At 37.0% G+C, this 14288-nt stretch overlaps 1 protein-coding gene across 4 annotated transcripts in view; it reads right to left on the bottom strand.

The window, feature by feature from the left end:
- Window positions 1–14288, bottom strand: part of LOC115221195 — a 711260-nt gene that overhangs the window by 510588 nt on the left and 186384 nt on the right. For all 4 annotated transcript variants that reach the window (XM_029791347.2, XM_036510940.1, XM_029791345.2 and 1 more), the window contains exon 2: window positions 8849–8977. The gene's annotated coding sequence lies outside the window, so the exon portion shown is untranslated. The remainder of the gene's footprint in view (window positions 1–8848; window positions 8978–14288) is intronic.

Below are 14288 nucleotides of genomic sequence, written 5' to 3'. Positions count from 1 at the left end.
GGTCCAGAATACACAATGTTACATATCAAGAGTTAAAAAAATCAAAAATCAAAAAAAATCAGAAAGGTCATGGCCAGAATGTCCTTGATCACAGCTAAACAACAAATACCTCAGTATTAAACAGCTATTTGATCCATTTGCTATAAAACCCAGAGCAATATCAGATGGGTTGTGAATGAAGACAAGCATTACTGAGGGGTGGTTGGGTGTTGAGGAAGGAAGGATGGAAGGAAGGCAGGATAGAGATAGATTAGATAGATAGATAGATGGGTAGGTGAGTAGGTAGGTAGATAGATAGATAGATAGATAGATAGATAGATAGATAGATTTCTTTATTGCCCACAAGGGGCTAAACATAGAGAGGACAAACAAGGACAAACGGATTAAGTGGATTATATTGACGCCAGTGCATAACTGGTACTTATTTAATCGACCCCGAAAGGATGAAGGGCAAAGTCGACCTCGGCAGAATTTGAACTCAGAACGTAGTGGCAGACGAAATACTGCTAAGCATTTCGGCTGGCGTGCTAACGATTCTGCCAGCTCGCCATGGGTAGGTGGATGAGTAAACAGATAGATAGATAGATGGGTAGGTAGATGGATAGATGGATGGATGGATGTGTGTGTGTAGATATATTTATATCAGTAATCACGAGACTGATGCCACAACAGGACTCAAATCGACTGAAAACAAAGATGGTGGTGGTGGTGATGGCATTGAATGACATATCTCAAGACGGTGGTCAGTGCAACTCATACTGTCCGTCCCCTCCAACTACCCACCCCCAGCGCCCTTTATTTTCTTTCATTTTTGTCTTTTCACGCTTGGTCTTACAATGTCAAAATAGTTTCATCATAGAAGAATAACACTTGCAAAATTCCTGGTTTCCATAGAATGTCAGTATGTAGTAGTCTAAACCCAAACCCAAAAGAAGGTGCAAAACAAAAAGAGAAAATAAAACCCATTTGATTGAATGGTAAAAGATTCCATCAACAACTAGTTCCAACCACCAGCTTACAAATATACCCCCCACCACCAAACACTACATTACTCCATCTATCATTACGACAGCTTCTTCTCCCTTGAGCAGCATATTCTGCCCTCCTACACACATTTCCAAACACTTTCTGTTGCCATTATTATCTCAAATCTCAAAACCCAATGCTAACAGCTTCCCTAATCCTGGCTCACCTGAATGGTGTCCCTTTGAAATCCTACCCCAACTCAAATTTTTCCTTCAGACCCTAGCCTACAACCCTTAAATGATAAAATCAATTTAAGCCACTGAAGGTTTTATGTAAAGATAATACTAATTGTCACTTCTTTAACTTACCTTCTTTTTATAATTCTTTTCATTTATTAACTTTTTTTTTTACTTGCTTCTGTCATTGAATGTGGCCATGCTGGTGCACTGCTATAAAGGGTTAAGTCAAACAAATTGAAACCAGGATTTTCGTTTTCAAGTCTGGTGCTTATTTTATCAATCGCTTTTGTTGAACTGCTAGATTATGGGGACATAAACAAACCAACATCAGCTACCAAGCAGGGAACTAAACACACACACACACAGAGAACAGGCTTCTACACAGTTTCCACTACTGAATTCATTCACAAGACATTGGTTGCCCTGAGGTTTTAATAGAAGACACTTGCCATGCAGTAGGACTGAACCTGAAACCATGTCATTGCAAAGTGAGCTTCTTGACCACACAGCTAAACTGGATCATATAACATCACCAGACATAAATCTCATTAAAATATATAATTAACTTTACTATTAAATATTTGCCAACATCACCAGTTAATTTATTTGAGATGTCAATAGATATGTATACATCCGTATGTATGTATGTATGTATGTTTAAGGCGGCAAGCTGGCAGAAACGTTAGCACGCCGGGTGAAATGCTTAGTGGTATTTCGTCTGCCGCTACATTCTTAGTTCAAATTCCGCCGAGGTTGACTTTGCCTTTCATCCTTTTGGGGTTGATTAAATAAGTACCAGTTACGCACTGGGGTCGATATAATCGACTTAATCCGTTTGTCTGTTCTTGGTTGTCCTCTCTGTGTTTAGCCCCTTGTGGGTAGTAAAGAAATAGGTAATTCGTTTGCCACTACGTTCTGAGTTCAAATTCTGCCGAGGTCAACTTAGCCTTTCATCCTTTCAGTGTCGATTAAATAAGTTACAAGGTAATACATGATTAATCCTAAACAATTTGAATTTGATAAAGTAATCTGAACACTCAAGGGTTAAAGACATAAAAACCCCAAAATATTAAACTAGACAGGTCTGTCAATGAAATGTCACCCCATACACAAACAGGTCTTAATGGATATCAACTCTGCCAAGCAGAGAAATTATACATCCTAAGAATGGATCCTATATATAGTCAGAATTGGTTTCAGTGCTAAGACAAAGATCAGAGCCTCTTGAGGCAATTCCAGCGGTGGTCAAGCTAAAACCATGAATATATATATATATAGGGAGAGTTTACAAAAAAACAAGAGACGAAGACAGGTGGTGAACAAAACAAACAGATGTATTAGTATAACGCTCAGGAATAGAAAAAGTCTTTTATGTTTCGAGCCTATGCTCTTCTACAGAAAGGGACACAGAAAAAAAAACAAGGAGAGAAACAAGGAGCGAAAAAAATGCGTGTAGTGGCTAACGATCTATCATGGCGACTGACTCGGACAGAAGGGTCACACACGAGAGGGAAAGTAGGGGAGATAACAAAGTAAAGATGACCCACCCCCATAAAACCAACAGAAGAAAACGATGTTTCACAAGAAAAATTTTTGCATCAACATTTCACAGAAATATTTTCACAAAACCTGTTACAAATTACAAATTAAATCTAATAAAATCATCATTTACATTTGCCAACATAATATCTTTTATTAATTTCATTTTTTATATTTTATTGCATTTTCTTTTCATCATTTTTTTTTTCAAAGATCTATATCATATTACATATATTTTTTTGATTTTATTTACATTTTATGTGTATCATTTAGTCAATACATGTATCTCTCTTATTACTGAATATATCTACCATATACATATATATACATACATTATACATACATTATAGACACTGTGCACATTATTATATAAATATTTTTTTAAATATATTTATCTTTATACATCATATAGTTCGATTGCAATTTTTTTCACTATTGTTTCATTAGCTTTTTTTTTCATTAAATACATATGGATATATGTGTATACATACACAAGTATAATAGACAGGAAGCTGGTTAAAAACATAGACATACACACACAAATTCACAACTAAATACAAAGACAAAAGTATGTGCAAATGTATCTACATATGTGCATATATATATCTGCATATAAATATATATATGTGTATATATGTATATATATATATCTATATATATATATATTATATATATATATATAATCTGCATATATATCTGTATATATATATATATATATATATATATATATATATATATATATATATATATATATATATATGCATATATATCTGTATATATATATATATATATATGCATATATATCTGTATATATATATATATATATATATATATATCTGTGCGCATATATATATATATAATATATATATATATATATATATCTGCATATATATCTATATATATATATATGTATATATATATATATAACTGCATATATATATATCTGTGCATATATATATATATATATATATATATATATATATATATATATATATATGTATGTATATGTATATTATGCACACATGAATTCATACATGCATGTAGATAAAGATATATGTGTGTCTTTGTGGACAAACAGATAGATTGACGAAATTTGTTTGAATTACAGGAGGTAGACCGCAAGAAACAAATAATCGTTATTATCAATGTTTGTCTCGGATATGTATGTTTGTCAATAGCATACTCTATATATGCACTTGAGTGAATATGCTTGTGGACTTGCATATACGCGTGCACTTGCAAAGTATGTACATGAACATACACACCCATACGCTTTTTGATTTAACTCTCTTACGCATAACTTTTTTTTTTCGATTTTTTTTTTTAATGTTTTTACTTCAATAACTTACCCCCCCCCCCCCCACCACCACCACCATAACCTTTAAGTTTGCTATAACTACTGTGAATAAACAGAAATCAATTACATGATTAGCAACACTCCGGAAACTCTGAGCAGTAAGAGAGTCATTTCAGTATTATATATAAATACACAGGTTGGTCAAAATAATGGAAACACTTAGTATCATAATTTTGAAATATCTATAAAACTGTCAAAAGCTTATTTATTTTTATGTTTTTTTTTATTTATCATTAGTGTTGCTTAATATGTTTTGCTAAAATTGCTGTTTCTTTTCAGATATCATCAGAAAAAGGTAATTAAAATTCATTAAAATGACAGATCTATCGGACTTTCAAAGAGGTCAAATCATTGGTACTCATAAGGCAGGTGCTAGCATAACGACAACAGCCAAAATGTTTGGTGTATCAAGAGGTTCTGTCTTGAAAGTAATGACAGTCTTTGAGAAAGAGGAAAAAAACCTCCTGGTCGAAACAAAATTTCAGAAAAAAACCAAAACTTTCAGATAGGGGCTGTCGGACTCTTATGCAAGTTGTTAGAAAGGATCACAAAAGTACAGCTCCAAAAATTACTGCAGAGCTAGATGACCACCTCAAGAACCCAGTTTCCACAAAAACTGTTTGCTGGGAGCTGTACAAAGTTGAATTTCACGGAAGACTGCAATCAGAAAACCACTACTTTCAAAAGCAAACAGAGGCCTCAAAAGACATTTTAAGATCCACAAAGATCAGAACTTAACTGCAGCTCTTACTGGTGCAAATCAGATATGCAATCTATGTGCGACCTTTTCAAATCATTGTCTTGTTTAAAAATCCACCTCAGATGCCATGATGGATCTATGGTGTAGGTACAGGAGGTGGTCAGACTCCGCATAAGGAGTAGACAACCACCATATATATATATATATATATATATATATATTATATATATATATATATATATATTTGTTGTGCAAGATTTTTTATGTGAAGTCGTTTGTTGAAACAGACATTGTTGTATTTCGGAATGGTCATTTTGCCAGTTTAGCCAGGAGTGTCTCGAAAGGACTCTGGCCGAAATAAGATTAAGATTAATGTAAAAAATAAATAACACTGAAGCAAAGTAACACCAAATATATAGTGCGTGTGTTTTAATTGGCTAAACTGGCAAAATGACCATTCCAAAATACAATATATATATATATAATTTAAAATAATAAGGGTGAAAAATTGAATTATTAATTTGATTAATATCAATTTAAAACCAGTGGTCTAGCATATTGAAAAATCTGAAGTTTCAGAAAAAATTATATTACATACATATAAGAAGGATGACCTGTAAGTGGACATCCATTATGCTAGAAGAAGATCCGCTATGGTCGAACGTTTACATTCTGGCGTTTGCTAAATTTTCTTGAGAACATTCCTTTCTTAGTGGTAAGACCATAGTGGATCTTCTTCTAGCATAATGGATGTCCAATAACATGTCATCCCTCTTATATATATATATATATATATATATCATCATCATCATCATCGTCGTTTAGCGTCCGTTTTCCATGCTAGCATGGGTTGGACGGTTCTACTGGGGTCTGTGAAGCCAGAAGGCTTCATCAGGCCCAGTCAAATCTGGCAGTGTTTCTACGGCTGGATGCCCTTCCTAACGCCAATATATATATATATATATATATATATATACAGAGAGAGAGAGAGAGTGAGGGAGAGAGACAGACAGACAGCCATAGATAGATAGATTCTTTAGAATTAAAATTTCCTTTAAAAAAAAGTTAAAAAGAGGAAAATCCACATGCTTAACAGTACCAGTTGCAAGAAAACGTACTTTATATTTTAGAGAAATTTTTCTGATTTGATTTGTCTTGTGAAGTGTTATCTTTTAGACTGTAGACATGGCTTTCAGAGAAATCCAATAGTAACACAACACTCTCATATTATCTCAAAGAGTAATGGAACATATTACAAACACTCATTTAAATAGGTTATTCTTTATTTTAAAGGAAGTATGTTAAAAGGTTTTCCCCCCAACTTCTTCTATCAGTTTTTATTTTAGCTTTTTTAAAGATATTCTCTATTTTGTAACTCATTGCTCTATAGCTGGTATTAGATAACACAAGCACCAGATTGAGACAAATGAAGGATACAAGGTTTGAGCTTTGATACGGGGTTTGCAACATATACAAGCAGGTGGTGCTGTAAGGTTATTGTGAAAGGTTTGGTTGAAGGCCCAACGTTCTGAGTTCGTTTACATGATTTAGAAAAAAACTGCAGTAAGTGTGTGAATCTGAGACTCTTTACTCTTTTACTCTTTTACTTGTTTCAGTCATTTGACTGCAGCCATGCTGGAGCACCACCTTTAGTCGAGCAACTCGACCCCGGGACTTTTTCTTTGTAAGCCCGGTACTTATTCTATCGGTCTCTTTTGCCGAACCGCTAAGTGACGGGGACATAAACACACCAGCATCGGTTGTCAAACAATGCTAGGGGGACAAACACAGACACACAAACGTACACGCACACACAATATATATATATATATATATATACGACGGGCTTCTTTCAGTTTCCGTCGACCAAATCCACTCACAAGGCTTTGGTCGGCCCGAGGCTATAGTAGAAGACACTTGCCCAAGGTGCCACTCAATGGGACTGAACCCGGAACTATGTGGTTGGTAAGCAAGCTACTTACCACAAAGCCAATGTTGGAATAAAATCATAATTAACTGATTCTCCTGTATTTTCTTTTACCCAAAACCAGGAATTTTTCAGCACTACCTCATAGATACCTATACCATTTCCCATTTTTCCCGTCCTTGTTTTCATATAAATTCGCTGCTTTCTTCCAAGGAATCTAGTGCTCTTAGCCTAGTTTTTCCTTGGGGTTAGCCAGATCAAAGCAATCTCAAGTATAACCAACCGAAATTGCAAAGATAATCGGGAACTCGACTGAAGAAAGAAAACTCTGAATGACCCATCCTTGTTTTTTTTATATCGTCTGTCTGGATGCTTTGTTGTCCCTTTTTCATATCATCTGTCTGGATGTTTTGTATTCTTGTCCCATTTTTGGTATTTCCTCATATATATATATATATATATATATATATATATATATATATATATATATTAGTTCCTTGACTATCGTGGGTGTTACATTCGAAAAGCTCCCACAGAAATAATTAAAATATAAAAAAATACAAATATCTATTGGGCACAGAAACCTGGATATACAATGGACATGAGATGATGATGATGATGATTAAACTCATACACCTGTCTTCGTCTTTTTTTTTTCTGTAAATTTGAACTTTATATATGTATGTGTGTGTATTTATATATATATATATATATAATAATACATACATATATATACACGTATATATATATATATATATGTATACACACACACATACATATATGTGAAAAGGGCACATAAATGTAGACATAAGGAATGTGTTTACAATGAAAGTTGCATGTACAAAGAAATAAATGAATGATGTAATCAAATCTTATCTTTACAGCTGTTTCAGGCAAAAAAAAGAGGAGTGGTGTCATAACCATGAATATTTTCTAATCTGGTCCATTTATTTTGTATGTGTATGAATTAATGCAGATTTTTAGAAATCTGTGATGCAGCCAACTACCATATCCACTTACCAAAGACTTAGTTGGCTCAAGGCTATGGTAGAAGACACTTGCCCAAAGTGCAATGCAGTGGGACTGAACCCAGAACCATGTGGTTGGGAAGCAAACTCCTTACCACACAGCCATGCCTATGAATATAACTTTGATTGAAAAACTGACAGATGTAATAATGTCGCATGATAGTGAGATGTGGTTATACATACAAAAGACCAGATAGAACCAAGAAGAATGAGATGAGCATGATCCACTGGATATGCAACAATAACTAGTATGGCAAGGAGAGGATAGATGAAGCAACCGAGCCTCAGATGTGGAGAGATGCATCTTCAGCCCCTACTTCAGTGCTTCTACAATGGCACTTAAGGTGGTTCGGTCATGCAGCCCAGCGTCCAGAGGGTGAGCTGGTTCGCAATGTCCCGCCCCCTCCACCTCCACTTCCCAACTAGCGCAAACGCACAGGTAGGCAGCTGAAGACCCGGGCAACGACAATAAAGGAGGACCTCTCCGAACTCTCAGGTCCACAGGTGGTTGGTCTACGAAGATGGAACTGTGAATGGCTCGCTATCTCCAGTGACCTCGCATGGGACCGTTGAGCGTGGACCGCCATGGTTCATGATGCTGTCAGGACCAGAGAAGAAGCCGGCTCAACCCACCCTGGGTGAACGCCATCACAAGTACAAGTAAGTAAGTGGACAGATGCAGAACAATTACCTCAAGGGCTTCTGTTTGTAAAGCGCCACTCTGTAGATTTTCTTGCACTAACATACAAACACATATACACAACAGGCTTCCCATACAGTTTCCAGCTACCAAATGCTACCCACAAAATACAGGTGAGCGGAGAGATAGGTAAGAAGAAATTGGAGAAAGGTGCCTCATAGTGAAATTGAACCTAGAGCCATGGACTATGCTTGCATCCACATGAAGATGTGCAGTTTGCAAACCCACCCAAAATGTGTGTGTGAGTGAATACAAATATATTCCAGCAATGGACATGTCAGAGGTAATAATCATAGTGATAAATTAGTAGTAGAATGGTGGCAATAAAATAAGAAAAAGAAGACAAGAAAATAATTTTTAAAAATCCAGGTGTAAAATAAAGCATCTCTTACCTTCACGTAGTTGCTGATTTATTTACCATACTTTGCTGGATTATTATCTTTTTAAGTCTACCAAAGGCAAAAAATTTCTCAGACTTATAGTTTAACTCCAAGGTAGATATTATTATAAGCCATTTTTCTCTGTAAATATATAAGAAAAAAGTTTGATTAGACTTTGGATACATTATAATTATACTACAATTAATAATAACAGCACAAACAGATTTTTTTTAAATTACAACCACCTATCACTTGCAAGCAAGTATGGTTTGGAAATATGAATCTTGGTTTTGCTAACAGCTTTAGGTGTCTGTGTAGTCTTAGCAGACACAGATATCATCTCAGCCATTCCATCTATCATCCAACTGATGTGACCATTGGTGAGAGGGAAGGTTACAACAGTACCAGAGAAATAGACTAACAGCAGCTGGATAGATAGCAACATGAAATGATGTACCTTGTTCAAAGACACACCGGTTCTCGTCCAGCCCAGAAACTGAACCTACAACTTTATGGTCACAAGTCAAACTCTTGAACACCAACATCAGTGGAGGCGCAATGGCCCAATGGTTAGGGCAGCGGACTCGCGGTCAGAAGATTGCGGTTTCAATTCCCAGACTAGGTGCTGAGTGTGTTTATTGAGCGAAAACACCTAAAGCTCAACGAGGCTCCGGCAGGGGGGGTGGCGACCCGTGTTGTACTCTTTCGCCCCAACTTTCTCTCACTCTTTCTTCCTGTTTCTTGTCCCCGACGTCTTACGCAACTGCTGAGCCTGGATGCGCATTCATCCACCCGTCGATGCTCTCAGTGTCGGAGGTTGACCTGCTTTCTCTTCTGCGGGTCTTACAAATAGCAAAGGACCACGTTTCGGACTTCTCCCATCTTGCAAGCTCTGGGATGAAGACCGTTCACTCAACAGCAATAGCAACACCAACATCAACTTCCTTCACCACAAAATGATTTACAGCAGAAATATAAAAAAAAGTTCCAGGAAGTACATGCATGCAAGTATGATTTGGAAATATGAATGGTTTTGCTAACAAATTTAAGTGCCTATGTAATCATAACAGACAGAGACCTCTCAGACATTCCATCCATCACTCAGAGGATGTGACCACTGGAGTGAGGGGTGGGGATAATTGCAGTTGGTTAGACAAGAGCAACATGAAATGATGTACTTTATTCAAAGACACAATGGCCCTTGTCCAGTCCAGAAACTGAACCTAACATGATTACAAACCAAACTCCTTAACACCAGCGCCAACTTCCTTAACCAAAAATGATTTACAGCAGAAATTTTTTTAAATGTTCCAGAAAATAATGTTTGTAGGATATGATATATGAAACTGAATTATGTTAATTATGAAGTAATTTACATAATTAAATTATTTGAAAACAACAAAAAAGTTGTTTACCTGAAAGAATATTACAATGCCCGATCTTTTATTTATGTTACAAGAAACAAAGGGTTAAATGTTAAACTAATTATTTACAAATCATCAGCCAATTATGGTAAATGGTGTGATTAAATCAGTGCATGCGTGGGAAACAGCAACAGGAGATATCAAATTAATATTGTGATAAATTATTTTATGAAACCAAACATTGTTTTTGATTTTGATTTTTTTTTTGCTGTGATTTTTTTTGTTTTTGTTTTTTGCTTCATTTTGCAGTAGATACAGAAACTATTTCTTCTTGGATTGATATAGAAAGAAAATTAAGTTTTTGATTAATTACTTATATTAATTAGGAGATAAAAGACAACAACAAAAAAAAACATACACTGGGCCCCTGTTTTATACTTGTTTATCATCATCATCATCATCATCATCATCATCATCATCATCATCATCATTTTTCTAACGTCCACTTTTCCATGCTTGCATGGGTCAGATGAAATTCATTGAAGCAGATTTTCTATGGCTGAATGTCCTTTCTCTCACCAACCTTCCACTTATTTCAAAGAAAATTAAAATTTCCCTCATGACCACACATTTTCACGGTAGACTGCATACACATCACACTCTCGTATGATGCTGACACCCACCGAACACAAATGCTACCCACAAAGTATAGGTGAGCCGAAAGATATAGAAGAAGGAATTGGAGAGAGGAGCCCTGTAGTAAAATTGAACCTAGAGTCATGTTGTTGTAAAACACACACACACAGCTTTCATTTTGCATCTACCAAACCTATTCATGAGGCTTTGGCCAATTCAAGACTACAGAAGAAGACTAAACCCAAAACCATATGTGAATGGGAAGTACACGCTTTCACAATACAATGAGGTCTGTATCTGCTAGGAAGATATAATATCTACTATGTAGATGAAAGATGAGGGTATGATAAAATGTACTTAGTTCATGCTAGGTGTGTTTTATCATACACCATTTGCATTTTATTGCCAAATAATTGGAGACGGGATGAAATCGGACACAACTTTGACCAATCTTGCGTAGGACACTTTATTCTACATTGCTCCAGTTCATTAACTTACTAAAAAGTGGATGATCCATCACTGAATAGAGTTACAGTTTTCTTGGCATCCATGCTAGTGGAGCACTAAGACTACCATACGAGTGTGATTGTTGCCAGAGCAACAAGCTGGCCTCCGTACCGATGGCACGAAAAAAGCACCATTTGAACGTGATCGTTACCAGTGTCGCCTTACTGGCACTTGTGCTGGTGTTACATGAAAAAACATTTGAGTGAGGTTGTTGCCAGTGCCGCTGGACTGGCTCCTGTGCAGGTGGCACATAAAAAGCACCATTTGAGCGTGGCTATTGCCAGTACCACCTGACTGGCCCTCATGCCAGTGGCACATAAAAGCGTTCACGACACGCTCGGAGTGGTTGGTGTTAGGAAGGGCATCCAGTTGTAGAAACTCTGCCAGATCAGATTGGAGCCTGGTGCAACCATCTGGTTCGCCAGACCTCAGTCAAATCGTCCAACCAATGCTAGCATGGAAAGCGGACATTAAACGATGATGATGACTGGTATATTATCCTGGGAGAGATTTACCGTTCTTCATGCAATAGAACTGAAGTTAGCCACTAGTCTTCAAGAGCCAGGAATTAGGACACATCTAGATCTACCAAATACTACTGCACAGTTCACAGTTGAATATTAAAAAACAAATGCCATATAGACTCGGCTACGCTTGGTTGTGTGGTTAAGAGACTCACTTTGCAGCCACGTGGTTTTGAACTGAATCCCACTACGTGGCACCTTGGGGTAAGAGTCTTCTACTGTTGCCCAGAGTCAACCAGTGCCATGCGGATGAATCTTATAGATGGAAACTGTGTTGATCCTGCACTGCACATGCGTCTTTGTGCTTACATCCACATACTCAACAACCAATGTCAGTTTGTTTACATAAACATAACTTAGTGGTTCAACAAAAAAGATCGATACAATAATAAGTACTAGGTGTCGATCTATTTGTCTAAATCCCTTTAAAGCAGTGCCCCAGCATGGTCGCAGCCCAATGACTGAAACAAGCAAAAGATAAACATGTAGTTGTAGTTTATCATATGCAATCTCTTAACAGAGTAATATTGCTTATTTTTCAGGTCCTCCAGAGAGAGAGAGAGAGAAAGAGTAGAAACAGAAAGAGAGAGAGAGTAGAGACAGAAAAAGAGGAAGAGAGAAATGGGAGGAGGTTTGTTTAAATAGTTAAACAGTTTCGGTTTGAACTCTTGAAGATCAATGTTTGAAGAGAAAAACACAAGCGGGTAGAGATGGAATAAACATTCACACAGATGTAGTTCCTACAGAGGAAGAATTCAGTAAATTGTTAATGCAGGAACATCAAAATATTTGGGGTACCTTGTAAACAATCTCATGCTTAAAAGTTGGTCAATGCACTACTTTTTAACATTAAGCAAAAGACTAAAAAAAAAAAAAAAGAGAGAGAGAGAGAGAGAGAGAGAGATGGGAGTGAGGGTGGCAAATTATTAGAGTTGTTGAGATTGTTGGGTAAAATGCCTTGTGGCATTTGTTACAATCCTTTGGGCACTGAGTTCAAATCTGTCTATGGTCAACATGACTTTTCATTCAGAAGTTGATAAAAACTGCCAAGCAGATGCCTTGCAGTATTTGCTCCAATGTTCTGCACACTGAGTTCAAATCTCAAAGAAGCTTACTTGGGTAGGCTAGGGTCACTTAATCATTCAGTTCCAATCCTTTGGGCACTGAGTTCAAATCTGGCCACGGTCAACATGACTTTTCATTCAGAAGTTAATAAAAACTGCCAATGGTGGATTGGCAGAATTCTAAGAATGCTAAAGCAGATGCCTTGCAGTATTTGCTCCAATGTTCTGCACACTGAGTTCAAATCTCAAAGAAGCTTACTTGAGTAGGCTAGGGTCACTTAATCTGTCATTCGGTTCAACATCAGACCCTGGTACCCTGGGTGCCTTTAGCAGAGTCTACATTGTCTTCCTCCCTCCAACCCACTAGTCTCGTGGGCCCTGTAAAGGGTTATGGACACAAAAACCCCAAAAAACATTGGTAGATGGGTACACATAGTGTTTGGGAGAAATGGTCACAATAAAAAATGGCTGGGGGTAGCATCATCAGATAATTAAAGCACTATGTGTGTAGGGGGGAGTATCTTTTATCTTTTATGTATTATTTGTTTCAGTCATTTGACAGTGGCCATGCTGGAGCAGTGCCTGGAATTTTTAATCGAATGAATCAACCCTAGCACTTGCTTTTTCAAGGTAGGTACTTATTCTATCAGTCTCTTCTGCTGAACCACTAGGTTACAGGGATTCAAACACACCAACACCTGTTGCCAGGTGGTGGGGGACACAAATACACACACACACATATAAGACAGGCTTCTTTCAGTTTCTAGCTACCAAATCCACTCACAAAGCATTGGCCAACACACGACTATAGTAGAAAACACTTGCCCAAGGTGGCATGCAGCGGGACTGAACCCAGAGTCATGTGGTTGGGAAGCAAGCTTTTTACGACACAGCCACACCTGTACCTGTGTGGGTGGAGTATGTTAAATAAAGGCAAGAATTACTAACCCTAACCACTGCTGTATAAGTTCATAGAAACAGCTTCATGATTTCACTTCCATCATTAGCCCGAGGACTCATAAAACCCAGTTTTCAACACTCAACACCAAAATGGGCTTTCCTTTCCAAGGTGGGGTTAACTGCCCAGCTGCTGCTTGGATAAACAGCTCTGCATGTTGAATTGACCGGAAGGAAAGGTTGATGGCCCCTGATTTGATCCTGTCAGTTTGAACTTCCTCCTCTCTTAGACCCTTCTCTCTTCTGCCTTCTTCTCACACCTTTGGTACCTCTCCTGAACCACTTTACCACCACCAGGATTATCACAGGAACTTAACACTTCTTTGACATTACCATCCTGGATTTTACCGTACACTCTTGTTGATTATATATATATATATATATATATATAATCGACTCA

Source organism: Octopus sinensis, linkage group LG18, assembly GCF_006345805.1.
Source record: "Octopus sinensis linkage group LG18, ASM634580v1, whole genome shotgun sequence".
Lineage (NCBI taxonomy): Eukaryota > Metazoa > Mollusca > Cephalopoda > Octopoda > Octopodidae > Octopus > Octopus sinensis.
Note: the sequence above shows the minus strand (reverse complement) of the source record. Positions and strands in the feature narration are given on the sequence as shown.